This window comes from Pteropus alecto, unplaced genomic scaffold (genome assembly GCF_000325575.1).
Source record: "Pteropus alecto unplaced genomic scaffold, ASM32557v1 scaffold20, whole genome shotgun sequence".
Lineage (NCBI taxonomy): Eukaryota > Metazoa > Chordata > Mammalia > Chiroptera > Pteropodidae > Pteropus > Pteropus alecto.
In genome coordinates this window covers 20,434,751-20,449,119 of record NW_006436298.1, presented here as the reverse complement: position 1 = coordinate 20,449,119, position 14,369 = coordinate 20,434,751, and positions in this window count along the sequence as shown.

The following is a 14,369-nucleotide window of genomic DNA, read 5'->3' as shown; positions in this document are numbered from 1 at the left end:
AGACTTTGTATCTTCCTCTTTACTTGAACTTTCATCTCTTGAACTTAGCATTTCGATCAAAAAGGGTGTAATTTTCTTACTCTAGGCCACGATATGATTTAATTACAATAAAGTTTAACAATAATGTAATGATTACAGACATCAACACAAACTCAAGGATATCTCTTTAACATTAACAACTGGTCATTTATTTAATACACAGTTATTATCTACTATGTGCCAGGCTAGGTGCTAGGCAGACAATGTTAACTATGACATAATAGTCTGTACTTCACGTAGTTTACATTCTAGTGGACAAAAGACAATAAACAGAAACAAGTAAGATACATAATATAACTTGAGGATAAGGATAAGTGACCTAAAAAAATAAAGCAGGATATGATGATAAAAAATGGAGGAAGTTTAGGGACTATTTTTACAAGGGTGGTCACATAAGAAATGATATTTTATAGAGAGCAAAATTATGTTAAGGAGCTGACCATATAAAGATCTGGGGGAGAGCATTTCAGCTGTAAGAAAGAAGTGAAATGCTCAGAGGTGGACGAGCTTCACATGACGCAGGCCAGTGGGACTTTCAATGGGAATGAGGTAGACAGTGGTGCCCTCCGAGTTCAGATAGGTTACTGGGACCAGGTCAGATGGCATCTGGAAGATGATAATACTGAGTTTGGATTTTACTCCAGGTGTGATCAGAAGCCACTGCACATAATTGTTGGACAGCGTTGCGACACAATGTTTTAAGAAATCACCGTTGTGTGTGGAAATAGACTATTGGAAGAAATAGCAGAAGTAGAGAAGTGTGTTGACAACATAGTTTCTCTTATGCTTCATAAATAGCTTTTCAGTTAGTATGTCTTTTTTTCCCTTTACCTCAGAACATAAAGAGTCTAAAAGAGGATACCTTTAGAATGCTGTGTTGTTGCAGGTCTTAAATAGTGACATAAAGTGTCAGCACAGAGCATTCTCATTGGTCAGGTATAAGTTTCATTGCAAGGTCCAGGGAAGCTTAGCCTTATGGATAAGCTTCAAAGTGGTCATAGAACTCATTTATTTTTTCTGAGAGATAATTTCATTTATCCAGTGCTCAAAGAGTATTGAAAACTAGAGTAGATATGGAGTGAAATAAAATCATTGAAAGGTGAAAATAAAATAATTGAAAGGTGAAGGAAGACGTCATAAGCAAAATAAATAAATATGTTGATGATGCAATTTGCAATTTATTAAAATATGATAGGTTTAAGTTTGATACGTTTGTTCTTTGCAAATTTAGGTTCTTAAATTTAGGTTTCTTCTTATATAGAGGCAATGGTTCTTGGACCTGTACCCAAGTCTAGTATTCTTTAATCTTTTATTTTCAGCCTTCCACTGAAACAAACAAACAAACCCTGAAATAACAGCTTAAATTATTATTGTTATTGTTAGTATTAAAGTATTATTGTTAGTATTTTAAGAATATTAAATCTACAATTTTTATCACAAATATGCTCACTATTTTATATACATCAAAGTGAAATTAACTACCCCTAGACAGCTTAGAAATCTAACCCCATATAATATTTTTCTCCTATGGTCAGGCACTGAGCTCAAAAACTGATTTACAAATATGTTTTTGGATTTCAAGCTACTTGCAAAGATGAAGACTGACCGTATTGTGTGCACTACACATAGGAAACTTGAAGTACAGAAAAAGAATTGAGTGGAGTTGATCAGGAGCAATGAAGTATATAATGCATGTTTTTAGTAAGAAATGGTTAATGTTTCCTCTGCTTTCACTTGAAGCTGACTCATCTGCTGCTTGATATTTACTGGGACTAGAGGAGCTTTTTTTAAAACCTTTTGAGCAAGTTGGCTCTGTATACAATTATGCCCTAAAATGGAGCCCTTAAGCTGTGTTTTGAGGGGTAAAAATAATCACAGCAGAACAAAAGTGATTCACCTCTCACTTTGCCAGAGAAAAGCAGACAAAAAGAAAGAGAGAATGAAAACATATTTTGACCATTGAGAGACAGGCTTGTTGGAAGCAGCACATTCAGTCTCAAGATGTTTGTGCGCCCCTTTGCTTCTTCGCTACACATCAATCTTGTTAGCATGTATCCAGGAACCTGTCTAAGTATTTTTCTTTAATGATTTACTTTTCATCTCTTAAAAAAAGGAAGTCCATATTTTCCTCAGTTCTGGCCATTGGTGGAAGTCACTTCACCATCCTGAGCGATGAAATTTTCTTCCTTGGCAATGTAGCGTCCAGATTCCACAAGGCTTTTACCTCCCTGGACAGAGGGACGTTGTTGCTGAGTAGGCCCTACTGTACATATTGCTACAATTACACTGGATTAAATGGCAGTGTAATCGCATAATAAGTTTACTTGGCTGAGGAACAAAATGCAACTTGTAGAGAACTGTGATTTCCCAAAGGCCTAACAAAGCAGAGAAAGCATTTGAATAGTGGAAACAGAAGTGAGGAGTGTTTTATTGCACAATCCTTGGGGTAGTTATAACTCGCTGATAAATAAAAGTGTTTTGAATTAGACTCTTCATCAGGAAGCTGCTACCCATTTTGAAGTTTGATTTAAGTTATTCTTTCATTTGTTACTAAATGGTAATAGACCAACTTCTTATTACTATAACTTTTAAAAATAAACATCCCCTTTCCATATGTCTATTGGTCATCTATATGTCTTCTTTGGAGAAATGTCTATTCAGGTCCCCCGCCCATTTTTTAATTCGATTGTTTGTTTTTGGTGTTGAGTTGTATAAGTTCCTTATAAATTTTGGATATTAGCCCCTTGTTGGATATACACTGGCGAATATCTTCTCCCATTCAGATGGTTGTCTTTTCATTTTGTCGATGGTTTCTTTTGCCGTGCAAAAACTTTTCAGTGCGATGTAGTCCCATTTGTTTATTATTTCTTTTGTTTCCCCTGCCTGAGGAGATATATCAGAAAAAATATTACTAAGAGTGATATCAGAGAAGTTTACTGCTTATGTTTTCTTCTAGTAGTTTTATGATTTGGGGTCTTACATTTAAGTCTTTAATCCATTTTGAGTTTATTCTTATATTTGGTGTAAAAAGTGGTCTTGTTTCATTTTTTTGTGTGTATCTGTTCAGTTTTCTCAACACCATTTATTGAATAGACTGTCTTTACCCCATTGTATATTCTTGCTTCCTTTGTCAGAGATTAAATGACCATATAGGCATGGGTTTATTTCTAGGCTATTTTTTTCCATTGATCAATGTGTTTGTTTTTATGCCAGTAGCATGCTCTTTTGATTACTATAGCCTTGTAGTTATCTGGTAGCATGATACCTCTAACTTTATTATTTATTATTTCTCAAGATTGCTGTGGTTATTTGGGGTCTTTTGTGGTTCCATATAAATTTTAGGATTATTTGCTAAGTGCCCATCAGTAGGCAACTGGATAAAGAAAATGTGGACATATATGGAATATTACTCAGCCATAAAAAGAATGAAATCTTACCATTTGCGACAACATGGACCTAGAGAGTATTATGCTAAGTGACATAAATCAGACATAGAAAGACAAATACCATACAATCTCACTTATGTGTAGAATCTAAAGAACAAAACAAACAAACAAACAAAACAGAAACATTTATAGTTACAGAGAACAAACTGATAGTTGCCAGATAGGATGGGGGTTGGAAGGCTGGGTGAAAGCGGTGAACATATTAAAAAGTACAAATCGGTAATTACAAAATTGTCATGGGGATGTAAAGTACAGCATAGGGAATGTAGTCAATAATATTGTAATAACTAAGCATAGTGCCAGGTGAGGCTAATTGGGGGATCACTTCATAAATTATGTAAATGTGTAACTACTATGCTGTTCACTTGAAACTAACATAAAATAATTTAATATTGACTATAATTGAAAAACAAACAAACGAACATCCCTTTGCAGGCCTCGCATTGTTTTCTGCCTTTTTTTCCATTCTCTTTCTTTCTTTCTTTCTTTCTTTCTTTCTTTCTTTCTTTCTTTCTTTCTTTCTTTCTTTCTTTTCTTAACTGAAGAAATGATTTAAATTTTTTTACAACAATCACAATGCAGGTACAAATTGAATAACTTTCATAAAATAATGTTAGTTACACCTGAAAGATACCAACTATAGTTACGTCACCTTTGGAGTGTTTTAGAAGCCAGCTGTGTGCACATACTCTGTCTCTCACCCCTGTGCAGTGGGCAGTAAGCAATGTGCTCAGTGCACAAAACTCCTCAATGCCAGTTGCTAACATCAAAGTGTACACCAAAAAATTGAGGGGGTAGAGTGTGGTATCAAGTAGATACCAAATCCTTATCCAATATGTACTTTACATAAGTAGATAATTTCTCCCCTAAGAATTATTAGGAATAATATTTGAGAGTTGGAGATTATTTTTCATCATTGGGTTCTGATTTAGGAGCTTTGTTGAGGAAGCTCTGGAATAGCCAGAGATGAGATTTTTAGCTTTGATTTCTGACAATTGTTAATCATGGAGAAATGTATTCAATTTATATGGTCTTACCATATATTCTCTTTTCCATGGCTTAGGAAAAATGCAGATCTTATTTCTTTAATATTAACTATATTAATTCTGGTTATCATTACCTGGGATCACTGTCTTTTGCTTAAATGAAAATCTGCTGTTTCATAGAGAAATGTTTCTTTCTTAGAAACTATACTAACTTTAAAGAAACTATACTAATAAAGAAACTCAAAAAATTAGCTTGCTATGACAGTTTTTTTGACAAATATATTTTTCATAAACCTTGTCCAAATATCTGTTGTAATAGGAAGAAAGATTCTAAGGAAAAGAGTTGATATCTTCTCTTCAAAAGTTTTTCTATGCTGATAAAATAACTTTTATTTTCTTTGAAAATCCATGCTTTTACACAATTAGCAGTTTCAGAATTAATCTTTGTTTTTCATTTTCTGTAAGTCAAAACACCATATGAGGTGAGCTTTTGCAGGAAAAGAAAATAAAAGGAAGGAAACAAAAAGACAATAATTTTCTCCTTCAGCACATTCTCTTTTTACTTAAACATTTGTGGAAATGAGAATGTGTCTGTGTTTGGAGCATCAAGCTTCAGTTATTATGGCTTTATGCTGTAAGAACCTGCTCCAAAACCTGCTCTCTGTGTAGCAGCTCAGATGGAAAGACCAAAAGTGTGTAATTCTGCTGGCTCAGCTGCAGGACAACACCATGGAAGACTTCAGACTAAGAGTTATCATGCCAACCTCAGGGATCACCAGGCTTCCAAAGACCAATTGCTATGATTCTGTGTTAAAATTTAAATAACGTTTTGGATGTGCCACAAAATGTCTCCTCTATCTTCTCTTCCTTTTTTTTCTTATATGCACCCACACACTTTTTACCTTTCTTATGAAGTATTATCTTCTAGAAAGAGAGTAGGAAATTGTTCAAGATATATTTTAACATTCTGTGAACAGCAAGCAATTTGGACTTAGGGGATACTCACCTTACTGATTCTGTAATCTATAAGTCAGATCTAGATATGTGATAAAGACATCTCCGGCTATATGTTTATAGACAAATTTCTATCAACCAGAGTTTTCTTTCCTTGAAATATAATAGGCAAACATTTTTTATTCCGGTAAATACGTTCGACACTTTAATTTAGAGAGTTTCATGTAGGAGGAGTTGCTGCTGTTATATCAAGTCATTGTATCTCCTCAAGTATCAGGATGATGACAGCCTTAAGGTCCACATGAGCTTGGCCCTGCTTACATTTGTGTGCATGTCTAGTGGTCCTCATAAACATAGCATGTCTTAAAGAGAACTAATTCGCCACTTTCTCGCCTCAGTTAGTTTTCTTCATTCTGCCCTATCTCAGAAAATAGCACCACTGTTTGCCATCTTTCATTTTTGCCTTTTCCTCAACGCTCATATATAATACATTGGCATGTCTCTTTGATTCTATCTAAAATAGGAATTTAAATGTGACGACCTTTCTTTATTTCCATTACCATGACCCTGGTCCAAGCCTCTGTCATCTCTCTCCTAGACAAGAAGAGGCTTTTAACAAGTATCCCTGTTGTTGTTTTTTTTTTTTTAACTTGCAGTTCCCTTATTTAACTTTCTTCAGAGACAGATCAAGCCATTTCCATCCAATGACCTCTCATTACTCCTAAGATAAAACCAGCTCTTCCCCGTAGCCTTCTAAGTCCTGCATCATCTAGCTCTTTCCTGTCTTTCCTGCTCATGTTCCTCTAACATACCAAGGTCATGTCAGTGTTTGACAGCATTGTCTTCTCTTCCTGGAATACTCCTTCCTAGCTCTTCGTGTGGCTGGCTCCTTCTTTCATCATTTGTGAATTACTTTAAAAGCTACTCCTTAGAGATCATTTCATGCTACCTATCTAAAACTCCATCCAAAGGGCTCCACTTAAAGTTCTTCTCTCAGTGTCAATCTCGATCACTTCGCTCTGTTTTCTTTCCTGTATAACTCTTATACAATTTATTGTTATGTGTTACTTATTGATGACCTCCCCGCTATGAAGTAAGCTTCATTAGAACAAAGACTTTGCCTTTCACCATTGAATATCCAGTGCTGTGAACAGCGTCTGGCACAAAGCAGATGCTCACTAAATATTTGTTGAATCAATGTTGCTCTAATGAATAAAATTTTATATTTTGGGATATAACGATGAAATTTATAAAAACATTAGTTTTCTTATAGTTTAAAAAAAACTCATACAAAACTGATAACAATTATAATACTTAAAAACAAATACAATAATTCCTCTCTGTATAAGTATAATTATACTTGCCTCTAAATGCAAATAAAATAGCAAAACTCATCAAACTTAATCACTCATTCAATTCTAGAATTTAAGAATGAAAAATTATTTTCTGGTTTTAAAGAACTTAATTAGTATACAAGCTTATTAAGCTTCAAGTATTCAAGAGTAAGCCAATAATTCATCTCAACAAAGATCAAACTAAATACGTGAACCAAATTTCATTATTTATATTTGTAAGAGCTACTATTACTTGAATTATTTCTTTATCGAAAGCTTAACACCTACCATTTTGTTTGAATTTCACAACAGTACTGTGAGTTTTTCATTATTATTTCCATTTTGCAGATGAGAAAGCTGAGATTAGGTAATCTATCAAGGTGCCACTGTTCATAAGTAATAGAAGCTTGAAAAAATTGAAACCCAACATTCTTGTAAAAAGGTTTGAGGTCTTCGTCTGCTCTTTTAGTGTCTGTTTTTTTTCCCCCCTACGCATCTTTATCAAGTGATAAACTTGCTGATCAAATGAACCCTTGACATGGCTTTTTAAAAACAGCATTAAATTGTGCTTAAGTTTGCACTTAAGATGCAGGAAACAAACTTTGGCAGCATATCAGAATATACTCCTACCCCATTCCTAGCTGTGGCTGGTTCCTCCTATCTTGGAGGCTGGAATTTTGATCAAATTGGATGATAGGAGATACATATATCCTTCAATAACTGGTCAGAATAACAAATGTCCAGAACTGGCATGGGACACTGTGTAGGAAGCACCATAAATTTCATGCCGAATCAGCTAAGAAGTTCAGAGGTCCCTTCTACTGTTCATTCCCATGAACTTGAGGTTCTCAGAGGGGTACTCCAGGAGGCGATGCTCCATTTCTGTGGTAATGTGACCCAGAATATGACAGATTGCTAGTAGTTCACCAACAGGTTATGATAAAAGTTCAAACCTGATTTATTTCTTTTGCTCAAGATTGGCTGTATTTTTACATATGTACTACCACATGTATGCAGCTTAACAGATCTAACAGAAGCCAGTCCAAACTAATATTTTATTCTCTAGAAAAATTCATAGAAATTATGAAACATAATTAAATATTTCAAGTTTGTAAATGAAAGTGACTTCCACTCATGAATGTAATTTTTTATTTATGTTAAGTTTCAAAAAATTAATTTAGGAGAAATTTCTTTTGTCATGGAAGGATATGACTTAATCCTCATATGGAATATTAAAGATGATCATGAAAATGGAACTCTGCCATATGCAGAGGTCTGGTATTACTGTCAAGATTTTTTTGGGCTCCATGGTTTTGAAATATTTGATTAGTTTAGGAATGTCATGATTGACAATTTGTGATAAAATCTTTGTGATGGTGAGAAATTTGATGATGGTGAAAGTAGTAATGATGATAATAAAAATAAAACAATAACATTTATCAAGTCTTAATGCATGTCAGATACTGTTCTGAGTGTTTTGTATTTATTAATTAAAAAAGAATTCTTATAACAATCCTATAATATAGGGACTATTCTTATCTTCATTTCATAGGTGGTAAATTCAAGCACAGGGAGGTTAAATAATTTGCCCAAGCCAAACAGCTAAGTTGTGATTACAAAAGTTATTTGGTGATAACTGTGATAAAGGAAATGAGTTTGCTATTATTCTATCAAGAAAAGAACTTGTGAGAGGACACATTTAACAGAGAAAGAAAGTTAAGAATGCTAGTGTTGCCACTAGATTTTGCTAAATAGTTGATGTCCTTTAGGCCAGAAGACATAGTTGACAGAAGATAAAGAAAAAGTAAAAAACATTTTTTCCACATTTTTATTGCATTTTTATTAAGTCTTTTAGGTCTTGATATAGTATATCAAATGTAAAAATATACCCTTTATTTACATCTTGTTTTGTGGCCCATTTTTAAAAAGCCACTGGGTCTGGCAGAACCAAGAACTTGTTGATTTGGGGAGGAATAGAAACAAGAAAGGTGCCAAATTCTCCAGAGCAGTGGTTGACTTATTTTGATGTTGTCTTCCTATTAGCATACTTTTTTGTACTGTTTCAGAATTTGAAGCACTGGGAAAATGTTGACTTTTTAATGCTACTCCAATGGAAGAATGCATAACAGCAAAAATTTGAGTGTAGTTTCTAGCAAATAGTTTGAAAATCTAATACAGTGTCAAATGAAAACAAACTTCTTGGTCTTTAAATTAGAACAATAGTGAGAGAATCAGAAACAGCTGTGGCACTTCAGGAAAAAAATACTCGGCTGTAGTGTGCAGGGTTGATGTTGAACTGTAAAAAAGTTGTCATTGGGTTTTATTACATGCTAGCTAATTAATAATAATGAATTTTATTTTTTTGTACATTTTGAACATATTTCACAATGAACAGGCAGACTACTTTGGGTGCATACCTGTGGTAACCTTGGCTTCTGAAATAGTTACTCTCTTATTCTGTAAAACTTGGTATAGAGGAGACTCTCTTCTCTTTAAGCCAATAACTGGCTTGATTTGTATGCTGTCTCATCATTATTATTTAATTCTTCCATCATATAAAACTTCTCATTTTCCCATTTCTCATTAATAATGCCTACATTAACTGAGCATTGTGGGACCGAAAAATTAAGTAAAGAAACTTATATACTCCATGACTGGATAATTATTTTAGAATTCAAATAAATGTTGGCCACATTGTTCCAACCACCCATGGTGAACATGATATCTCTCTGTCTCTCCAAAGCTAAGACGCTCCTTTCTATATTTTATTTGTATATTTACTTGTATTTTTTAATATTTATATTTCTCACTAAACAGGCCTTAGAACAGCAAATAGTCAATTGGTATTTTGGGAACGTGTTTATTGAAAATGTCATGGGGCTGTTTTTGCTGTATTTCTGTATACACATTTGTATATATGGTCGGGAATATATGTGGCTTTCTAATTTCAAAAACCACTTGTGGGGGTGTGGGTACCATGGTTAGAGTTTTGGGATCTAGATGAGTAGATAGACACCTCAAAATCATCAATTCTCTACTTTTTCTCTGGTGTCAGGGCTGTACCCATGTTTATGGTAGAGATGACATGGCTACATTTATTAAGATACAGAAAGCTTTTATTTTCCTGGACTTCTCCAGCAAAACCACAATGATACCTTAGAAGGAGACAGCCCCTCACCCCTCACCTCAGCTGCTCTTTTATTCACCACAGTCTAGGGACACCCTTGATCCCTTCTGCCAATTAAGTAAAAGGTATAATTGTTCTTGTTTACTTATCTTTTGAAAAAAAAATTAGAGAACTTTTCTAAAATAAACCCAAAAGCTAGTCTATAAACACCTCAAAAACGTTATGGAGCTTCTTGGTAAAACAGGTTAAATCAGAGCTATATTTGGTGTTGAGACTAATACTGTAACATAGAAAAATTAACATTTCAATATTTTGAAGTTGATATATAATTAAAGGTTGAAGAAAAGAAGGAAAGAGTCACCAGAGTTAGGCAGAAGTCAGAGAAAAACAGTTCAGACAGTAATTGTCGAGCAGTTCTTTTTCCTTTTAACTTGCAGGAGCGTTAAAACTTCAAATGAACCAAAAACACTTTCATATTTTTCCCCCTTGGTTTCTGAGGCTGAACACTTCTAAATCTTTACAAGTCACAAAGTATATTCAATGCTCTTAGTTGGTATCTGAAATAAGTTGGTTATTTATTTATTTACTTATTTATTTTATTTTATTTATCTATGGCAATTCTACATCCATGAAAATAAATCTCTATCATCCTCTCAATTGGAAAAGATTTTAGAATAGACAAAAGCCAAGATCAATTATTGACAAATATGGCACATTAAAGAGAATAACATATATATGTAGGCTAGAAATAATTTCTATAATGTAATTAGAATAGAACAAAACTGGGAAATTTAGGACATTGCCAAGAAAAATAAACCAATAGTGAAAAATGTGGCAAGAAGATAACTGTGATGGTGTTAATAATTAAAACCTACTAATAAGCCCCTGCAAATCAGGACATGTGATCAGTTGGGTGGAGACTAGATGATCTTTACTTTTGCTTAGCAAGAGATAGTGGGAGCTAATAATATTTACAAATTTTGAGGTGGATATAATATTCATATTGACTAGAAATAAAGTGTTTTCAAGTATACTTACACATTTAGTAACATCTTTTAACATAAAAAGCATTTAATGACATTAATTACAATTGGTCCTATCCATTTATTAAAAAAAAAAATCCACTAAGGAAGCTGAGTAGTTATTTGTTAAAATGAAAAATGTGCATTCAGATTTAAATTTTACTTCATAGAGTAATCATTTAGCTAGGGAAATTTTTTGATGTTCGTTAAAAATAATTTTGATAATTTTGTAGAAAAGGTACTTAATCCAAATACTGTGAATTTTAGATGAAAAGCTATTTGAAACACAAGTGTTATAACAAATGCAAAGGCCTATACTTATGTTATTTTTTACAATGTTTATCTTACTATTTCATATTTAACTAATTCCACTATTGCTTATATTATAAAAATTTTTTTCAATTAAAAAAAAATTCATTTTAGAAAAACTGAAAAATAGAGAGAAAATAATTTAAAAATCACCTCAGAGGAATAATCACCTCACTTGTGAAATTTTTTATGTTCTTACTCTCTCCTATGTATATACATATGTAAATAGGCCTATATGTATGGTTTTTTTTTTTACATAGTTCACCTTACATCATGTATGAAAGCTGTTCTTTTAAACTATAAAACATTCTCAGACATTTCTTACATTTTCTTTCTTAATAAATAAAATCTAGGAAGAACAGATAGAAATAATGTTTTGTACATATAGATTATCTATTATTTTTCGGTAGAATTGTAGGACTTCAGACAAGTCAAGGTGGCTAATCTGAAATTCTTCAATAGTCCAACCACATAAATCAGTACCCAATAACACTGAAGAGTTGAAAAGTTTACATTTTTAGGTCAACTGGCCTAGATTCCAGTTTATTGTGTGGAATTCTTTTGTCCTTCTTGGACACTATTAATAGGGTGTTTCTTCTTCATATGCTGTGGTGTCATTTACATATTTGGCTTTCCGACCATAGAAGACTCTTTGGATTATAATGAGAGTGCGCTGCAGTGGAGCTATGAACAAACAAGTATAACTTGATTTTACAAAGTAACAAACGTCCTGCTAATAGTTATAGTCAGTGCAGTAATTACAGCTCTTGTTTTTGATCCAGTTACTGGTTTTCACTTTTATTTTATTTTTTTGCATAAATCATTGCCTGTGAAAATGAAGTTTTCTATCATCCAGTACTAGAACTACTTCTTTATAACTTATGACAAAAATGTGCTCAGCGAGTTTCTGGGTAGTAACTGTATATGTGTAATGGGGATCTGAAAGAAAGTCAAGAATACATCTATTAATTGGGACAAGAAGGCTCCATTCACATAATAAATAAAATCTGAAAATGAGGTCAAGAAATCTGAGGTTTAACAGAAGGAAGGTTTATTTGTCATTCCCACAAAGTCTGATGCAATTTGGGGATACTTCATTCTATGACTCTGGGATATGGGCTCCTTATGACTGTGGCTTTGTCATCATAACTTTTGGCTTCCAAGGTTGCCACAGAAAAAGCAGAGACGGAAGAGGCATATCAGCCTTTATTTTAGTTGTCTCAGTCCACCAGTGATACACGTCCATCCTTACCTCATAGTCCATTTGCCAAATGAATCACATAGCTTCAACCTAATTGCAAGGGAGGTTAGGAAAATTTGCAGGGTGTATCAGTTAGGATTCAACTAGAGAAGCAGGACCAGTAGTAGATACACATATTAAGAGATTTATTATAAGGAATTGGTTTGCACAATTGTTGGGGCTCGATAGGCAAGTCTGAAATCCAGAGGGGTCCACCAGGATGGGGAAAGCATGAGCAAGCTGGAACTCACAGGCTGAGGCTGAAGCTGTTATCCACAGGAGAACTCCTTTTCTGTCTCAGGGAAGCTTTAGCTCTGCTTTGAAGGCCTTTCAACTGACTGAATCGGGTCCACCCGAATTATTAAGGATAATCTCCATTAGTTAAAATCAACTAATTGTGGCCTTTTCATTACATCTTCAAACTCCACAGCAACACCTAGCTTAGTGTTTGATTGAATTACTGTAGCTAGCCAAGTTGACACATAAAAAACAAAAACAAAAACAAAACGAAACAAAAAACATTGCAAGGGAGCATGTGGAATAATAGGTGAGCTTTATAGGTCTCTGCCAGGATATGAAATCATTATACTAAATCTCATGAGGCATTATTCATTAACAACTACAACAACAAAAAGAAGAGATGTGAAAGAAATAATCAGATTAATGGCCCTGTGAGTTGATGTGCGAGAAGGAAGAGAACCATTATTTAATCATATAATATGTACATTTCCTAATCTAGGCTGAATTAATAGATTATTGAAGACATTTAATTTAAAAAATTTTATCCAATTTTTAGAAACTTGTCAAGAACCAGCAAACACTTCATCATACTAATTTATCCTAACAGAGGTTGTTTTGATATATTAAGTGTGATATTAACTACATTTATATGCACATTGTCCTTGTTTTTTTTTTATTCCAACCTATTTTTCTATGCTATTGCTGTTATTGCCTAAGCATTTCATGCATATTTGTTAAATTCTTATTATTAGTCAGTTCAAACTGGCCTATGTCCTTAATCTTAATGCTACAGAATTTAGATTTTACTTGAAGTTTAAATGCTGTCTCTTAATTATCTTCCTTCCTCACTTATGCCTGCTGGCATTGCCTTTACAATCCTCTTTTGCTTCTCATTAGCAGCCCACTGATCTGTATCATCTTCTCACAGCGGCAACAGGCGGGGCAAGATAGCTTTAGTTTAATAACTTAGATTACTACCAGTTGGTCCTCCCCTTTGCCCAAGTCACAGCTTCTGTCACTGTTGTCAGTGTCACCTTGTAATGGCTGATGGTGTTTCACCTGTCTGCCTGTGCTCTGAAAATAATATTTGCCAAGAGTTGACCAGATGCTAAAGTGGACAAAATCAAGCAAGTCTTCCATCTGCTGTCTGCATTTGTTGTCTGTATTCACCCTTTGTATTACCTGAGCAGAAAGAGACTTGCTTCCACAGACATTAGTTCTGCCAGGTGAGGAGCCAAAAGCAAGCCCTTTTTGGCCAAGTTGTGCTAAACCTTTCTCTGTTGGAAGTTGCGCTTTGCCAATTAGGCAATAAGTCAGAACTAAAAGCTGTAGAAGACAGACAGTGATGCACAATTAATGAACTTCTTTGTGCCAATGTACAAAAATAATATTTGGGTAGTAAACATTTTAGTTTTAAGGTCAAAGTTATTCCACTTTGGGACTGCTATTAGTTTAGCAAGTGATTCATCAGTCACAGACAGACATGTTTTAGGTGGTCCTGAAGTGAAGTGATTGTGCTAAGCCAAAAGTGTATACTTTTAAAAAAAATTGTCTCCTGGGTCAAGATCTCACCTTATTGTAATGTACCAGAATATGGATTTTCTTTGCAGATTAAGACATGGTCTATTGAGTAAGCAATATGTATTTTAAAAATTATCTAAATACCTCTTTA